The sequence below is a fragment of the Panicum virgatum genome, chromosome 3K, assembly GCF_016808335.1.
Source record: "Panicum virgatum strain AP13 chromosome 3K, P.virgatum_v5, whole genome shotgun sequence".
In the NCBI taxonomy this organism is placed as follows: domain Eukaryota; kingdom Viridiplantae; phylum Streptophyta; class Magnoliopsida; order Poales; family Poaceae; genus Panicum; species Panicum virgatum.
The window spans coordinates 33,788,142-33,806,406 of record NC_053138.1 but is presented as its reverse complement, the minus strand read 5'-3'; positions in this window follow the sequence as shown (position 1 = coordinate 33,806,406).

The following is an 18,265-nucleotide window of genomic DNA, read 5'->3' as shown; positions in this document are numbered from 1 at the left end:
GCTAGTCTTTTGTGGTAGATAATGGACGCCGGTCGAATAGTGAAGTGAAGCAAGAGAAATCTTGATATAATATTGGAAGATATAGACAGGCTAACAATAGCATTGTATTTTTTTTTTGGGCAGTAGAGGTGCTTGGGGTTTTAAAAGAGCTGAAACTTTCCAATATGATGAAATATTTAATTTGGGCCACTATAGGTCACGACAAGAGACAAGTTTTATTGGCCAAGTAAAATTACAATATTGGTGGGAACTACTAAAACATTTCACATGCTCATTATGTTATTTAATTTCTGTCCCTGCAACATTATTTTCCACTGCATTTTATGGATTTTCCTAAAAAATATTTTAGAATTTCACTAATTGTAAATGGACACTGTAGCATCAATACAGTTTCCATAGGGTGCACTATGTGAAAGAAATAAATTTGTCATTTGCTCAATCATCATTAGACAATTCATGGAGATTTTAAGTTTTTTAATGCTAATATAGGCTATGGTCTATAACAAAAATTAAACTTAAATTAGTTTCTTCTTTTATTTCGAAAAGGACACTAATTTGACAAGGTCAATGAATTGGTCATCTTCTCAAAATTAATGAATGTTTTACTGGGGCACACGGGCGATGATTTAGTCTACATATTGATAGTCACTAGAGTGTCTTTTCTTTTACATTTTTTCTAAGGTCGTGTGTCTATGAGACAGAGCTATAACATTAGTTGACAACTTGAAAAACTTTAGCACTTATGATAACAATGGAATGAATCAAGTCAGTGGAAATTGCAGTAGATGTGTCATCATACGTAGTAACCATCACCCCGGCGGCTTTATGCACCTCCTAGCCCCCATACCGAATGTGGAGGATTACTAGGGCTCGAACAGGGCTGTCCCCACCTACCGGCTACCTCTACAAACTGTGGGTATAGTTGACATCCAGCAACTCTTAGCTAATCTAGACACCATGTCTACACTAGTAAGCGATACTCTAGTGTCCCGCGCGGAGCCCCCACCCTCCGGATGGACAGACATCACACTAGAGCAAAAATACGAATACTAGAGCAGTTGATAGAGTTCTAAGGCCGATATGTTAATCATCGCAAGCACAGGGCGATCATGCAATGCAAGCATTGAACAATAACGCAACCAGATCAAGAAGCATATATCCGATAACACAGAACATACTTCAAGCAGATATCGGTAACCATAGTCTAATTCTATTACAAACAACCAAATATTACAAGAGAGAGCTAGAGAAGAACCCATACCAGAACTCTTGAGCAACTCCGGCGACTCGATGACTCCTAGACTTCTCCTAAACTCCACTAAGACTAAAGACTATGCAAGATGAGCAAGAGAGGTGAGTGTGGGAGGGTGTGTGTGTGTGTGTGTGTGTGTGGGTTCTCATTCTCTACCCCCCCCTTGTATTTATAGCAGCAAGCCATGGGTGAGAAGCCAGCCATCCTCGGTGAACCGCCATTGGGAGCCTATGAGATGTTGCCATGTGGCAGGTTTAAGCGGTGGGGCCCATGGGCCGGTCCGCCGACCAGGGTGGTCAGCCGGCCTGCTGGTGGCGCCCACCGCCCCCAACTGCCCGGGGTTGGGCTTGTCTGGGCCTGGCCTTGTCTGAACACTGGGCCTTTCCTTGTCTTAACTGGATTTGAGATGGTTCTTGGGCTACACTTGGTCCATTTGAGCCTGAATCGACGCTCTGATATTTTCTATGATTTTATGTCAGGCCAAAGTGTGCTTGCAACCTGCATATTAGCTCAAAAATACAACTTGCAGTTTCTAGAAGGTGAAGTGTGGTTTAGGGACTTTATTGGATAAAGATGCGTGTAAGAAATGCAAACTCTCATGATTTTCTGATCAAGTTGACTACTAGAAATGGTCGTTAGTGAGCGCCAACAACCAGCAGCGACGTCTTCTGTAGCTATTCCTCCAGGAACTGCCTTTGGGAGCCACTGCCACATGGCTGGATGAGGCAGTGGGGCCCATGGGCCTGGTCGGATGACCAGGGTGGTCGGCCGGCCGGCCCATGGCGCCAACTGCCCCCAACTTCGGTTGTCGGGCTGTCCTGGGCTACCTTGTCCTAATGCATGTGTCATGGCCTATCCTAAGCTGAATAGCTTTGGTCTTTGGGCTTGTTTTGATCCAATTGAGCCTAAATCATGTTATGTGAGTGGTTTGCACCTTTTGCCTTGATTTGTGGAGTGTGTTTCATTGCTCTTGTGGTGTGTTTTCTCCCTTAATTCACCTGCATACAAATATTTACCAACACTCGTGGAAATGGTCAACATTAGACCCCTACCACTAGGTTGGTGTTTATATTTTGTGTATTAATGCAGGAGTTGACGGCCTAAATTTGGTACTTAGCAGCCGTCAACAAGCACCACTATGGACTTCATGCACCCTTTGATCAAGATGTCAGTGAAACGGGAGGCTGAGACATGCCAAACCCAGGTCGGTCGGCCTACAAATTTTAGCTTCAAACCGACGCAACCATCCACCGCCATCTAGAGAAGATCGGGAGCGTCCACGAGAAGGTCAGCGACAAATGGTGAGAATCCTAGGACGTTCAGCCTAGGAGAGACCGGACGGCCCCACTTTGTAGCGTATCGAGCTCATCTTTTCGTGGAAGTTACATGAACCCACCCTCTTGCTTACAAATGACGCCCCGACCAAACACCGACCTCTAGCATCTATAAATAGGCCTCCATCCCTCACTTGTGAGACACGCCAAGGAGTTATCTCCTCTCACTTTTAGTTTCTAGAGTAGGTTAGGTAGTCTGGGAGTTAGAATCGAGTCGAGCTTGTCTCGGGATTCTGGAGTTGTCATCGAAAGTCGGGTATAATCTCTGTTGAAGCCTACCAATGTCACCACTGGAAATCAGCGATGGCGTCCATAGACGTCAATGGGGTGGCAGGTATTTCATGGGCCACGAATAAATCCGCAAGCTCACAGAGTACCGCCGTAGCATTTTATCCGAGAGTAACCCGGGGTGTCATTTATATTTCCACAGTGAAGGCGGCGGTGTATAGAATTTAATTAAGTTAGGAGGAACCATTATGGATTAATGTCAATGATCCGAACAGGGGCATAATATTCATGGTAAAGGGGGTAGTGATCACACAAGCACAACTAGATAACATGCCTAGGATATTGGAGAGGAAAGAGCAAGGTCAAGGGTAACTAGAGCCATGGTCTACTGTACTCTCATGAGCAAACCGAACTGAGTCGTTCATACACAAAAGGAAAGCCAGATCAATAGACTAGGGAGACCGCATCTAAATGAACAGGAGGAGCCTGAACATCCGACGGCTTTATGGACCTCCTACCCCTCTATCCGAACATGGAGGATTACTAGGGCTCGAACAGGGCTGTCACCACCTGCCGGCTACATCTACAAACTGTGGGATAGAGTTGCATTCAAACGTGGTCATCAACCCAGGGACCACAACTGCACTAACGAGCACCACTCTAGCCTTGCGCAAGGACGCCCTTGTCTATCCGGGATCTTAGCTATAGAGCGCCAAATTAAGGAAGATGAAACAAAGTCATGATACACGAACTAGTCTATGCATATGAATCACTCAAGACAATCATAACTCACAAGAAGGATCACATACACAACAAGAGCATATGAACCAAAGTACTAAATAGAATAAATAAGCATCTAGTAGAAACTCAGAGAATTACATAAAGAGAAGGTAAAAGACATACCGGACTCTCCATGATGACTCTAAGACCTCGAACTACGACTCGAACCTGAACTCCTCTAGTCCTAAGACCTCTACAAGAGAAGATGAACTACATCTTGAGAGAGTAACTTGATTGCTTCGATGCTTGGTGATGTCTTGAAATGGAGCCCCTCCCCTCATATATATAGAGGGGAGCCACCCTCTCCACGGCCGGGAATTGTGCACGGGACACCTTGAACCGACTTCACCATCCAACGAGGAGCTTCCATGTCGAAGACTTAAGGCGGTGGGGCCCATGGGCAGGTCGGCCGACCTAGTAGGTCGGCTGGCCTATCAGTGGGCCCACCGACCTTCTCCTTCTTTGGTTTGGTTGCTTCTGGTGTCTACTTGTTAATGGTTTTGGTTTGGGCCCTTGTTATGCTGAATTTCTTCTCTGGTGGCCTTTTGATCCATGTGTGGTGATGTCTGATTGGTCGGTGTTTGCTCCTTGGTCAAAAAGGGTATGATTGCCCTCCATTTTCAGTTAAAACCTGCACTCATAGAAATCTAGAGGGACATGTGGAATTCGGTGATTTATTAGTGGCATGAGTGTAATAAATACAAGTCCATCCATTTATATATGGCCATATTGACGCTCAGAAATGGTCGTTAGTGAGCGTCAACAAGACCCCCAAGCTGATCTTTGCTCGTCCCTGAGCAAAGCTAAACTTTAGGTTGTTGATCAAGAGTTGTTGCAAATACTTCATTTCTTCATCATGCACAAGCAGTGCCGGCCCTAGGGGTAGGGCAGCATGTGCGACGGCCGAGGGCCCAAGAAAGGAGGGGGTCCAAGTCCAGATATGTTATGTACTCCCTCCGTATTGGTAAAGAAAGTCGTTTTAAATTTATCTTTAAGTTAAGCATTTAAACTTTGACTATAAATAAATTCTTTTGGGTTGAGTTTGAAAATATGAAAGTTATATAAGTAGATTCATCTTGAAATGCAGTTTCATAAAAATATATATTGACTATATTTATAAATTTTTTAAGGCAAAAAGATAGTGGACAAAGTTATTTTGGAGACCGTGTCGATGACCGAAATGACTTCTTTTACCAACCTGAGGGAGTATTATGTATACATAGCTACAAAGTATAGCCCAGCCCAAAGACTAAGAGGCCTCGAACCATTGTCGGAGGGCAGCGGAATTGTCGAAGCCAAATTGTCGCAGTCTCGAAGAGCGCTCGCCGTTTGCGGTCAGCATCCGCATCGCGATCGCATCAGTGGCTCGCCGCGGTCTCGCGGAGCGCTCGCCGCTCACGGTCAGCTTCGCGGATAAGATTTTATATAAGGTCTAGACTTTAGAAGGCCGTTGCGACGAGTTCGCCAGAGGGCCTCCAAAATCCTAGGGCCGGCACTGTGCACAAGTTACAACAAAACATTCTATCTTGAACTGAATAAGTTGGTCAAAATTTGCTCACCCATTTTACCTTAATCTCCATGGGGCTTTTGGCCTTCACCTTGTCTTGGGCGGTTGAGAGATAGAACGATTCATAAAGCACCACTTACCCATTCCTTGCTCAAGATTATGTCCGGAGGTTTTCAAAAGTTTTCAAAAATAAAAGCAAGTTCCTCGAATGACACTCTCATTCACTCAAAGGTGTTTGTATCCTCACCAAGGCTTTTTTGTGTGCCTTCTTTCTCCTACTTCTAAAGGCTTTTGTGGAGCTCAAGGTAGGGAGAAAAACTAAGGCATACTTGTTTCAAATATTTTGCAAAGTCAAAGATCGAACCCAAAGAGTAAGCAAGTCATACAATCATGATCGAGAAGTGCATGTGTGTGGATATATGGTGGATGGAGTGGAAAGCCAGAGACTAAGGTGCTCCTTGATTTTGTCTCTCCCTTCTAATTTGTGCATGACTAATTACCTTATTTTTGCATGGACCTTCATGTGTCCATTTTTTTTCATGGGCCTTCATGTGCCCCCTTTTTTTTCAATACATAGCTCATGCCCTTATTGGAGAGAATTTTGGGAGAGACTTTATGGAGTATGGTACATGAGAGAGGATATGAATGAGTGGATGGTATGGAAATGCTATCCTTCTGGTGTGGAAGTTTTAGCATATGGAGGTGGTGTGTACGTGATTCTCGATCATGAGAGTATGAAAAGAAACTCACAAAGGTCACAAAATTTGACAAAGCTCAAGATGATACAAGCAGCGTGTAAAAGGGGTTGTTTCTTTGTAGGCTTCATGCATATGGCTCTGATGGGTATTTCTCATCATCGAGGAACATTTTGTTTTGTAGTTTTCAAAGATAAGAGTTCTGGACGTAAAATTTTGCTCAGAACAGGTTTGTAGCAACTCTAATCCATCATATCATATTTCTCAACAGCTTAGACTCAGATCATGCACTCGCAACCCACAAAATTTCAGGTTCAGGATAAACTTTTTGAGACCAACGAACTCAGTTCTCGGAGAATATGAGTTGTAAACTATGCATGACAAGTAAATTAAAAATAGAGCAACTGTTCATCATTTCAACTGGAGAACTTAGGCATTCTTACTGCTCATGAGAAAACAAACAAATGACACTTAAAGGAAAATAAAGATAAATGACTCAACTTCTTTTTTTTAGCATGCAATGCAAGATGATGGAAAGGAAAATATGCAAATGCAAGATACATGTTACCTTCGAGGACTCCTTCCCCCCAAGCTGACTTACTGACCAGGTGGAGGGTACTACCCATAGTGCCAGTAGAATGCTTGAGCGTCCTGATACTGCTTTTGAAGCAGTTCCATGGTGGCTTCATGATTTGTTTGTTGTTGTGCGTGATATCTTGCGGTGTCTTGAATATGTTGGGTGAGAGCTCTGTGGGTCTGCTGCTTCCTATCATCGATGTCGCCGACTCGGATGTTGAGGTCGTTTATCCCTTGAGAGAGGTCGCGATAACCTCGTGCTGAAAATGAGCGTCGGGCAGCAAAGAGTGGAGGTGCTCCGCTCGAACTAGAACCACTGGCGTATGCCTAGTTCTTTCATGCGGCTTGATCCCACTCAGAGCTGCCTGCGCTTTGCCATGATGAACCTCTAGCTTCGGGGTGCGGGATATATCGGTCCCAACTGGATTGCTGTCCGGACGAGAGTCCGGCTGCTCCAGCAGTGGGTGCATAACCTGCATAACCATGAAAAGCTTATGGTTGTGGTGGCGGCATATCCATCGCAGCATTCCGGGACCTGCTTCTGGTCATCCTTCCCGACACACTACTCCTGCGAGGTGCTTCGACGAGCTGCAACTCAAAAGTATAACCACGGCTTTTGTATAAATGAAGTCCCGGGTTAGGAAGCGGGATCTCATTTACATAGCCGGGAAAGAAAAATATGATAGAACAGTCCGGATCACTTTTCAGAGTGTGTCCTTGAACCAAATAAGCCAAATCAATCGATGGGCGTGGTGTAGTGATAAAAGAAAATCGAGCCCAATTTATCACACCCAAACTTGTGGTAATTCTAGTGACCAAAGAAGTGCACTCAACTGGTCCGATCATTCAAAAATTCCCAAGCCATTGGCGAACCATTTCTTGCACAGGGGCAATTTTTATTTTGTTCACCATGGCATAAAGAATACGAAGTTCATCCATATGAACGGCCCGGACATCATCTCTGGGAAAACACGTGAGAGCAACCCATTTATGCATCAAACATAAAGTCAGATGCTGAATATCATTGCAACGGGGGTGCGTGTACGCGTTTAACCCAGAGATGGTGTGCCAAAAACTTTCTCGATGGTAGCCCTTAGTTGCTTGCTCAAGATCAAGACTGCACTTATGGTGGAAACCCAAAACAGTACTCAACTCTTTCCAAGACAAAGAAAATTCCTCCCCGAAGAATCGGAATGAAATCCTGTTGTTTGTTTCCACAAGAGTGTAGAGAAACTGAATATTCAAATCTCTCGAACCCAACTCATAAATTTCAGCAAATGAAGACCAACCCACGGCTTTCCAAACACTCACAAATTTAGCATTCATACCTGCCTTTTCCAATAGGTCCTCATCGAACTCCCATGTATGACCGAAGGTCCGAGCCTTCAGGATGTTGTACGGTTGGAGTTCTCGCTCCCCTCGAATGTCGAGGTGGGAATCATCCAGCGCCTCCTCTTCTTCTTGTTGTGCTGGCTTCTCTTCTGGCGCTTGGGATTCGGCCTGCTCATCTTGATGAGTGCAGCTTGGCGTGGGGGTGGACAAGCGACGCGAGCTTGATCGGCTTGAGCTCGACTCGGTCACCTTCTTGAGTGCTCCCGACACCTTCCTTCCGATGTTCCTGAAAGACATTGCAACAAACAAACCAAACACTCGGAAGGATTATGTGAGAGTTAGTGAAAATCAAGTCAGCTATTCGAGAGTTAGTAATCCTTGTGGGGCCTGGTTGCCTCTCACAAAAATCGTTCTTGTGGGTGATAACACTCTACAAAATCATTCTTGTGGGCGATGACGCACCACAAAATCGTTCTTGCGGGGTAGTAGAACCACCACAAACACGTTCTTGCGAAGAGAAGAAGGTAAACATGAAATGCAAATGAGATGTGAGAATGCAAAAGAGGGAAATATTTTTCTTCTTTTTCTTATGAAGTGGAGAGAAACAAGAGCAAAGAGAGCAGAGGAAGAAAGAGCATGAAATGAAACTGGTGGAACTCGGGCAAGGGGAGTTCCATGAGCTCCCTGTGCACTAGTTTAAATAGAGGGGCACCACCCTAGGGTCGGCCGACCATGGGGGTCGGCTGGCCTGTGGCTGGCCCCAATTTCTTCCTCCTTTTTTAGTGATGTTTAATGACTGCCATATGGTCCAAAAATGAGTGAATGGGTGTAGGGATAGGCTGGTGCAGGCCTAGGAGTGGCCCGAAATGCACTTGGACATGTAAATCATCCAAGTTCATGCATGCACTACACTCCAAGTTTTTGTGGCTGCATTTTCTTCCAATATTGCCCCTTGGGCACTTGTCTAAATCCAAGGTTCATAGGGGTTTGTGATGAAAAAGATGGGAAAGCAAAATATGCAAGGATTTTCATGCAAAAGATGCAATGTTCATGCAAGAATAAAATGGAAATGAGGGAAATTCAAAGATGCAATGGTTGAAATCAAATATGGGATAACTACCGATTTATCTGTCGGCAAGGGCTCAAAATTTAGAGTCTTTTGAACGAGACATTTCATTCCGTCAAACTTGATTAGCTCGATGAAATAGTTCCAAAGTGTGACCCCGCTTCGCGAAAAATGTTGGAAAAATTCATACCTTGATGTGGTGTCTGGGGTACTCGGGATTATCATTTGGTCCACATTTGATCGGGTTGAACTTCTCATGATACATATCATTCCGTGATACTACCCCTTGTGGCAGAACCACCTGAATTATCCCGGCTCAAGTGTGCTGGCCATCACCATAAGGCAACACCGGCTCAAACGCACTTCAAACGAAACAATTCTTGGTCTGTCGGGTAACGTCCCGATACAACCACCGGTTCTCAGATCGAACAAGCATACCCCGCATGAAGGCGAGTCCAGAGGTATTACAACCACAAATTTTACAAAACAAGCATAGTAGTTATTACAACAAGTTCAAAAGGTTATTACAGGTCCAAACTTAGTAAAACATTATACAAGCCATAAGTTTTAACTTCAGAGATAAAACAGCGGAAAGAAAACACGACGGCTACAACACGTTGTAAAAGGGTACCAAGCTAGCCCAAGCACGGTATCACTCATCGGAGTCATTGCCGGTCGAAGACGGATCCCACTCTACGGACCAGCTAGGAGGTAAAGAGCAGGGCCAAGCCAAACTAGCGATCTGGTCCTCAAAACTCATACCTGAAAAAGGTTTCAACAGCAAGGCTGAGTATACTAATACTCAGCAAGACTTAACCGTCAACGGGTATACATAGCCCACCTAACTAGACTATGCAGGGTTCTGTGAGGCTCCGGTTTTCCTTTTTCTGAAAATCAATAAAGAGTAGGTCCTTAACTTCACATTTTAGCTTTCAATATTCTAGTTGATTAACCATTCTATGTAAGCAACTAACTCTAATCAACCATGATAGAACTTTAATCAAACATCAAGATTGATCCTCATAATGTTACTCTTATTACTCTGTGTGGCAAAGGGATCAAGCAGTCTCAATATCCGCGAGATACGGATGATTCGAATCGAATTTCCAACCTTGCAAGGTAAACCTAACACACACGTCCGGAACAACATCGGGTCGTTCCCAAACAACCGTTTGCCTTTCTTCCTCCCTGCACCCGTGGTGTTGATCAACAATAACATATAAAAACCTATCTCTAAAGAGAGAGTGATAGGTATATCCACTCCCTGGTCCACTCAGCTACTAGGCTTACCGCGTACCATATTTATGGCATGTGGCTAGTACGTTCGAAAACTTAACCACCGCTACCACACACCGCGGCCTTAGCAGATTTCATTAACACAGACGGGGTCTCACACAATGTCATGATATCGAACACGACCCCGTCCGTCGTCCTTACAGTTATTGCAGAAAATAAACAAGCAACTCTTATAGAGCTCGCGAGTGACAGGCAATCACTCGACTTTTACCGGTCCTATAAGCATAGCAAATACGCGGACTCAAGTCTAGTGTTCAGTACATAGGTTCCTAGGATCATGCATCTATGGTTTCAATTCAAATCCTAAGAACTGTAAATGCACGAGTAAGTAATAACGGTAAATTGTAATAATTTGAAATATTGGGTTATGTCCGGGGCTTGCCTTCGCGGTAGTCGCTAACTATTTCAGCCTTGGGCTCTTCCGAACTTTGGTCCGGGGCTTCAGTTAGTATAGCAGCGTTCACCTAGGCTTCTTGATCACCTCCTTCAGACTCTGGGATCAGCTCGTACGTCCCGTCAGCTAACACCGTAGTATCTATATGTGATGCAAGAACAGTATTATGAACATACACACGATAAGGTGAAGCTGCAGCTAACACTAAGCAAACAAAATTAAAACACACATGGGCAGTCATTTATGGAGTAGATAACTAACATTTCTAACAACACAAGGCATCATGATCAACAGCACAAAATAAGCTCACTAACTTCATAAACAAGTTGTAGTTGATTCCTATAGCTTGCAATTCATGGTTTGCTAATAAATACCTAACTCAGCACACATTCAGTAGTAAATTCAGCAAAAAATTACATAAAACAGAAGGTAAACAGAGCAACCTATCCTACAAATTTCATACCAAAACATGCAGCCATTTATTCAGAACAATTCATTTATTCAGACACAGCATTAAATCAAAGAAATAGTTAAACAACAATGTTTTAGTAACATGTGATCATGGAAAAAGTTTCACACACAGAACTTGATTATTTCTACCAGTACAAATAAATTAGCAACACTAGTATATTCAAGAATCTTGAAACTTTAACCTAGCTAAAGATGTCAAAAAGGTTTCAAATTTTTACCAGATGCTAACAACACTGCAAGACATAAGCTTGCCAAAAATCACATACATTTACTGAGTAGAACTCATGGAACAAATAAAGCCTATTTATGCTATTCTTTTTCTTGGATTAAAATACAGACCAGAACTGAAAATATGGATGTAACAAAACTTGTATTTCTTGTAACAATGATTCCAAAACATTTGGATTTGCATTTTTCTGATTTTTCTATGAATTTCTAGGCATTTTCAAAGTTCACAGCAAGAAATAAAGAAAACTAAAACTAGTTTTACAGAATAGACCCTAGATCTAGCACAAATGCCCTTGGAACTTTCTTTTCTTTTCAAATGGGGTCCCTGGCCGTGGTAAGAGAAGGGGGCGAGGGTTGACCGGCGAACCCCGGCGATCCTGGTCGCCGGCAGCGAGGGTGGAGAGGTGTGGGAGCTTCACCAGGTCAGGGCGCACCTCTGGGTTGCTTGGGAGGTCGAGGGGATGGTTGGAGCTAGGGCGTCGACGGCGAGCAGCGGCAGGCGGAGCTCGGGGAGCGGCGGCGAGGTTGCTCCAGTGGGGATTGGGCGAGGAGGAGGGGTTGGTGAGCTACGCGAGGACATGGCGAAGCTGCTGGTGGGGTCAGTGTGGACGGAGGAGGGCTGCAGTGGCGGTTCCGCGGTGGCGTCGAGCTCGCCAGAGTTGCGGATGGACGGTGGTGGCGTTCTGAGGCGTCGGAGTGGGGAAAAAGTGAAAGAGCGAGAGGATCAAGTTGCTGGGGTACTTGTAGTGCTCATGCGCACGCGAGAACGAGGGCCGGGGCTCTAATTTGGGCTTGCCATGGCGACGGCAAGGTGGCAGCCGGCGGTGGTCTTCTGGGCGCGTGGCGGAGCGAGGAGAGCTCTAGCGCTAAGGGGTAGAGGGCGGTGGAAGCTTGGGCGCGACGCGTGGGCGTCCAAAGCACGCAGGAGGTGGCTCGGGGGCCCTCCTTCGGCGGCGGGCGGCGTGGTTCAGCGCCGGCGGTGAGAGGAACAGAGAGGCAGGCAGGAGGTGGAAGAAAGAGAACTAGTTTGCAATTTCAGAAATTCCAGGGACCTTACTATAAACCAGCAATAACTTTTAAACCAGGGCTCAAATGAAAAAGTGCCCAACATGAAAGTTGTTCAATTTTTCAAGATCTACAATTTTGGTGTTGTGCAAAAATTAATTTGACCAAAGGTTAAAGAGTTATTTTGAAAACATTGAAGGCATTTTGAATTCAATGGACTTTTGTCTTTTTCATTGCAAATTCAATTTAATTTCAAACTAAAAAGCAAAATTTTCTGCCATGGAATGATTACACTAAATTTTGCAAATAACCTTCCACAAAAGCAATATTTATACACCCTATTCAAATTAAACTATAGAAAGGACCTTGCATAAAATCATAATTACACAAATAACCTTCTATATTTACAATAAGATCCTTTTTCAAGCAAATTAAGCACATGATGCATAAAATAGATGCAATTCTATTGTGCAGACACCTATGGTGTCACACCCTTGAAGTGTTAGAAATCACCAATGTCACCACTAGAAATCAGCGATGGTGTCCGCAGACGTCAATGGGGTGGCAGGTATTTCATGGGCCACGAAGAAATCCGCAAGCGCACGGAGTACCGCCGTAGCATTTTACCCGAGAGTAACCCGGGGTGTCATTTATATTTCCGTAGGGAAGGCGGCAGTGTATAGAATTTAATTAAGTTAGGAGGAACCATTATGGATTAATGTCAATGATCCGAACAGGGGCACAATATTCATGGTAAAGGGGGTAGTGATCACACAAGCACAACTAGAGAACATGCCTAGGATATCGGAGAGGAAAGAGCAAGGTCAAGGGTAACTAGAGCCATGGTCTACAGTACTCTCATGAGCAAACTGAACTGAGTCGTTCGTACACAAATGAAAAGCCTGATCAATGGACTAGGGAGACTGCATCCAGAGGAACAGGAGGAGCCTAAACATCCGACAGCTTTATGTACCTCCTACCCCTCTATCCGAACGTGGAGGATTACTAGGGCTCGAACAGGGCTGTCACCACCTACCGGCTACCTCTACAAACCGTGAGATAGAGTTGCATTCAAACATGGTCCTCATCCCAGGCACCACGCATGCGTTAACGAGCATCACTCTAGCCTTGCGCAAGGGCACCCTTGTCTATCTAGGACGTTAGCTCTAGAGTGCCCAATTAAGGAAGATAAAACAAAGCCATGATACATGAACTAGTCTATGCATATGAATCACTCAAGACAATCATAACTCACAAGAAGGATCACATACACAACAAGAGCATATGAACCAAAGTACTGAATAGAATAAATAAGCATCTAGTACAAACTCAGAGAATTACATAAAGGGAAGGTAAAAGACATACCGGACTCTCCATGAGGACTCTAAGACCTCGAACTATGACTCGAACCTAAACTCCTCTAGTCCTAAGACCTCTACAAGAGACGATGAACTACATCTTGAGAGAGTAACTTGATTGCTTGGATGCTTGGTGATGTCTTGAAATGGAGCCCCTCCCCTCATATATATAGAGGGGAGCCACCCTCTCCACGCCCGTGATTTGTGCACGGGACACCTTGAACTGACTTCACCATCCAATGAGCAGCTGTCACGTCGAAGACTTAAGGCAGTGGGGCCCATGGGCAAGTCGATCGACCTGGTAGGTCGGTCGGCCTCCCAGTGGGCCGACCGACCATCTCTATCTTTGGTTGGGCTGCTTCTGGTGTCCACTTGTTAATGGTTGTGGTTTGGGCCCTTGTTATGCTGAATTTCTTCTCTGGTGGCCTTTTGATCCATATGTGGTGATGTCTGATTGGTCGGTGTTTGCTCCTTGACCAAAAAGGGTATGATTGCCCTCCATTTTCAGTTAAAACCTGCACTCATAGAAATCTAGAGGGACACGTGGAATTCGGTGATTTATTAGTGGCATAAGTGTAAGAAATGCAAGTCTATCCATTTATTTATGGCCATATTGACACTCAAAAATGGTCGTTAGTGAGGGACAACAAGCTCTTATATTTTTTCCTTTGGTATTTATCAATATAAGTTATCTTCTTTATATTTTTGAGTTAGCTTTACTTTCCGCATTTATTTATCTTCTCAAATTATCTTGCTTGAGTGCGGAAGTAATTCCTCTAGCTTAGGCTTTGTATTTTTCTTGTTTGTTGCAATCTTACCTTGCGGGTTTTCTCGCTCGGACTAGGGAGCTCAAGTTAGGTCCCTATGTTGAGGGGGATTTCATCTTGTTCGAGATAAGAGAAATCCTAACACCGAGTACGGACGTGGTGTCTGAGCTTAGTGTTAGCTAGAAAGTGTGTTACACCCCATGGTACTGTTGTGGTAGGCAACAGGTGGTGATAGCCCTGTCCGTCCCTTATAGTTCACCACGTTCGGGTGATTTCATAGTAGTAGTGCAGGTTGCCGTTGGACTCCCCTCTCATCCCTTTCTGAAGTCCTTCCTCTTCCAGCCACCAAAGTAAGCTCTAGGTTCCTGATAACTAGTTAGAAGCAAGGGTTAGTCTAGAGAGGCTAGCTCGATAGTTTAGAAGTGTTTTAGGAGTCTTTCTCGCTCGTTGTCCTCCCGGCTACTTACCTCTCTAAGGATTAGAGTCTCCTATGTCAGATGGTCATCGCTTGGCCATTATCTTACCTTATCTATCAGGCTTACCCCCACTAAGTTAGTCGATTGATATCTCTAGTAAAGTTTGTCATTCGATTCTTCGATACTCTTTATCCATAGTACTTCCCTGAGGAAAATTATGATACCCTATAATACTCCAAGGTGAAGTGCTATAGCGGTAATTCTGTGCACTTGCAGAATCCATATTCTATTAAGCATGATAAGCACCAATAGTCGTGCAGTGCGAGGAGGATCTCGGTGCAGTGCATCCTGCGTGGGGCGGTCAGACCGGTCGCCGGGGTAGAACGGCGAAGTCCGACGAATGCTCGCCCGGGAGGGACCCCATTAGGGTAGGCGCACGTAGGGTTGCCAAAGGCTCGGCAGGCCAGTTAGGGCGTCTTCAAACGTCATGGAGACGAAGGAAGAACATCAGATAATGGGGTTGGAAGAGCTAGGGTTTGGAGATAAAAGCAAAGGCAATAAAAAATAGAAAAGTAATGTATAGTTGTATTTTTTGATTGATTGGATGCCTCAATTGGCTGTTGCCCTTTATATTTATAGGGTGGGTGGACTTGCCATGCAATAAATATTATTACAAGATCTAAATCTATGAAAATCTCTAGTTGTACTTAGAATCTGCTTGGACCGGTCAGACCGGTCAGACCAACCGGTCAGACCGCTCGGTCATGCCAGATTGGCTACAAATGCCCAGACTGGTCAGACCGCCTGAACACACCGGTCAGACTGGTCCCTGCCAATTTTGGTCGTCAACATATACCCCCCTTTTCTTTGGCAAAGCTTGCATGCCAAATAACACTTCTCCAGAATAAAATTGTCTAAGGGCGATGATTAGTAATACATCGGCCATTTTTTGTGCTAAGGGCGAAAAAAAATTATCGGCCATGACATGCTTCACTTCAAGTCGATAATGAAACAATTTGCTTCGGCCTCCAAACTTTCTTCATGGCTACTGACTTTGTTGGCTCGACCTCAACTTGTTGCTCCTTCATTTCTTGCTTGCGCAAACGCTGCGATCTTCTCTTTTGAGTATGCGATAAGCCTGAGGGACACCACCTCGGTTGTAAGCACTTCGAATCTTGCTTCTTGTTCTTCTCACTCTCCTTGCTGCAATTAAGATCTCTTTTGACCAGATTGTCCCTAGTAACAATCGGTCTTTGTGGTGAAGCATGATTTAGATACATCGGAGGATATTGAATGTAATATGATTGCATATGCATCCTACTATAATCCAAGGGCGTAAGTAAGGATGAAACCAGGGAGCAATTGGTCCATAATGCGCAGCATCATAATTACCTTGATGCGGACAACAACCTAATTGCTCTTGATGTTATTGGCTCCATTGAACTCCTCATGAATGGACATGAGGATCTTCGATAAATGCATGCCAAAGGATCCGGTGCTATTCTTTTGTGGTAGATAATGCACACCAGTAGAATAGTGAAGTGAAGCAAGAGAAATCTTGATATAATATTGGCACATATAGACAGGCTAACAATAGCATCGTATTTTTTTTGGGCAGTGGGTGAGGTTGGGGTTTTAAAAGAGCTGAATTTTCCAATATGTTGAAATATTTAACTTGGGCCACTATAGGTCACGACAAGATGCATGTTTTATTCACCAAGTAAGATTACAATATTGGTGGGAACTACTAAAACATTTCACATGCTCATTATGTTCTTTAATTTCTGTCCCTGCATTGTGTTATGTCACATTATTTTCCACTGCATTATATGGATTTTGCAGAAAAAATATTTTAGAATTTTCACTAATTGTAAATGGACACCGTAGCATCAATACAGTTTCTATGGGTGCACTAAGTGAAAGAAATAAATTTGTCATTTGCTAAATCATCATTCGACAACTCATGGAGATTTTAAGTTTTTTAATGCTAATATAAGCTTTGGTCTATTAAAAAATAAAATTAAATTAGTTTCTTCTTTTCTTTCGAAAAGGACACTAATTTGACAAGGTCAATGAATTGGTCATCTTTTCAAAATTAATGAATGTTTTACCGGGGCACACGGACGATGATTTAGTCTACAGATTGATAGTCACTAGAGTGTATGTTTTCTTTTACATTTTTCTAAGGTCGTGTGTCTATGAGACAGAGCTATAACATTGGTTGACAACTTGAAAAACTTTAGCACTTATGCTAACAAAGGAATGAATCAAGTCAGTGGAAATTGCAGTAGATGTGTCATCATATGTAGTAACTATCCAATTTTTGTTGCAAATTTGGTATAAATTTATGAATCTTTACATCTGTTATCTTCATGATTCAATCTTGGGGCATCAAAGACTTCGTTCATTACAATGGATACCTTGTAACTCTCCTTATCAAGTGTTGTTGTGCGATGATTATCCATTTCTTTCCCATTTTTCTTTCTAACATCCACACTTTGAGTGGGTTAGTTCAAAAAATAACCTAACATATCTTGTAATAAAAGTCTCTTTTTTTTTGGGCTGAAGATCTCTCACACTCACGGTGGATGTCCTCAATTTACATTTTGTGGGATCACAGTTCTACCTTTTATTTTCAGTACCTCCATTTTACTATGTGACTCTGCTTCGCACTTGGGTTATGTTTTATGACTGTCGCATCAATATGTGGTGCATCAATGCATGTGCTGTCATTCTCATCATCCACAATTGATCTGTGGTTGAAGTGGGATTTATCTTCTGTGTTCATGCTAATCTGAAATTCATTTCAGCATCATTGTCAAGTAACTCCTCGTATACTACACCTCAAGGAACATCGCATCTCAGCATCTCATTCAAACTAGGAATAACACTCTACAGATGGGTGGAAAATGCTCTTCTTTTTGGAGAGATTTACCACCTCTATTTCATAATAGCTATATCATCTCAAAATAAACTCTAAAAATCGACATTTGGGTAGCCTTCAAATCCAGATTATGAGCTAAAAAATTGCATTCGAGCCTCATGTTCACAGCTTTTGGCGTCTGTCTAGATAAGGAGGAGAGATGGTGAAGGGAAGGTAATAAGAAGTCGTGGTACAGCATGAGGTGGAGGCACCAGCATCATGGCTGCATCTGTGCTATGAACTACAAACACACATGTGGAAGTGTGGTAGTGTTAGAGCATTAGGAAATGCATGACCGAACTACAGCTTGCATTGATCGAGCAATGCATGAAGTATGAGTGCCTGCATAGGAGGACAATGTGGCAATGGGTGACTGCTCAACATCAAAATATAGTGCATGTGCTCTCACATAGCAGTGCTCCTATGATGGCATAAATAGGCCGAGGTTACAGGGGACAATGGTCGGTTGGTCTATAGTGGTCAGATGATTGTGTCAAGGCAAACTTTGGAGTTTAATGAAGCTTGCGCGGAATGAGGATTGTGTCGTTTGAGGATGCGCTAGGAATATTTCCTTCACTAGTATAAGGAAGCCATTAAATATTAAATATATTGAACAATAGCAAGTAGCCTTGAAAAA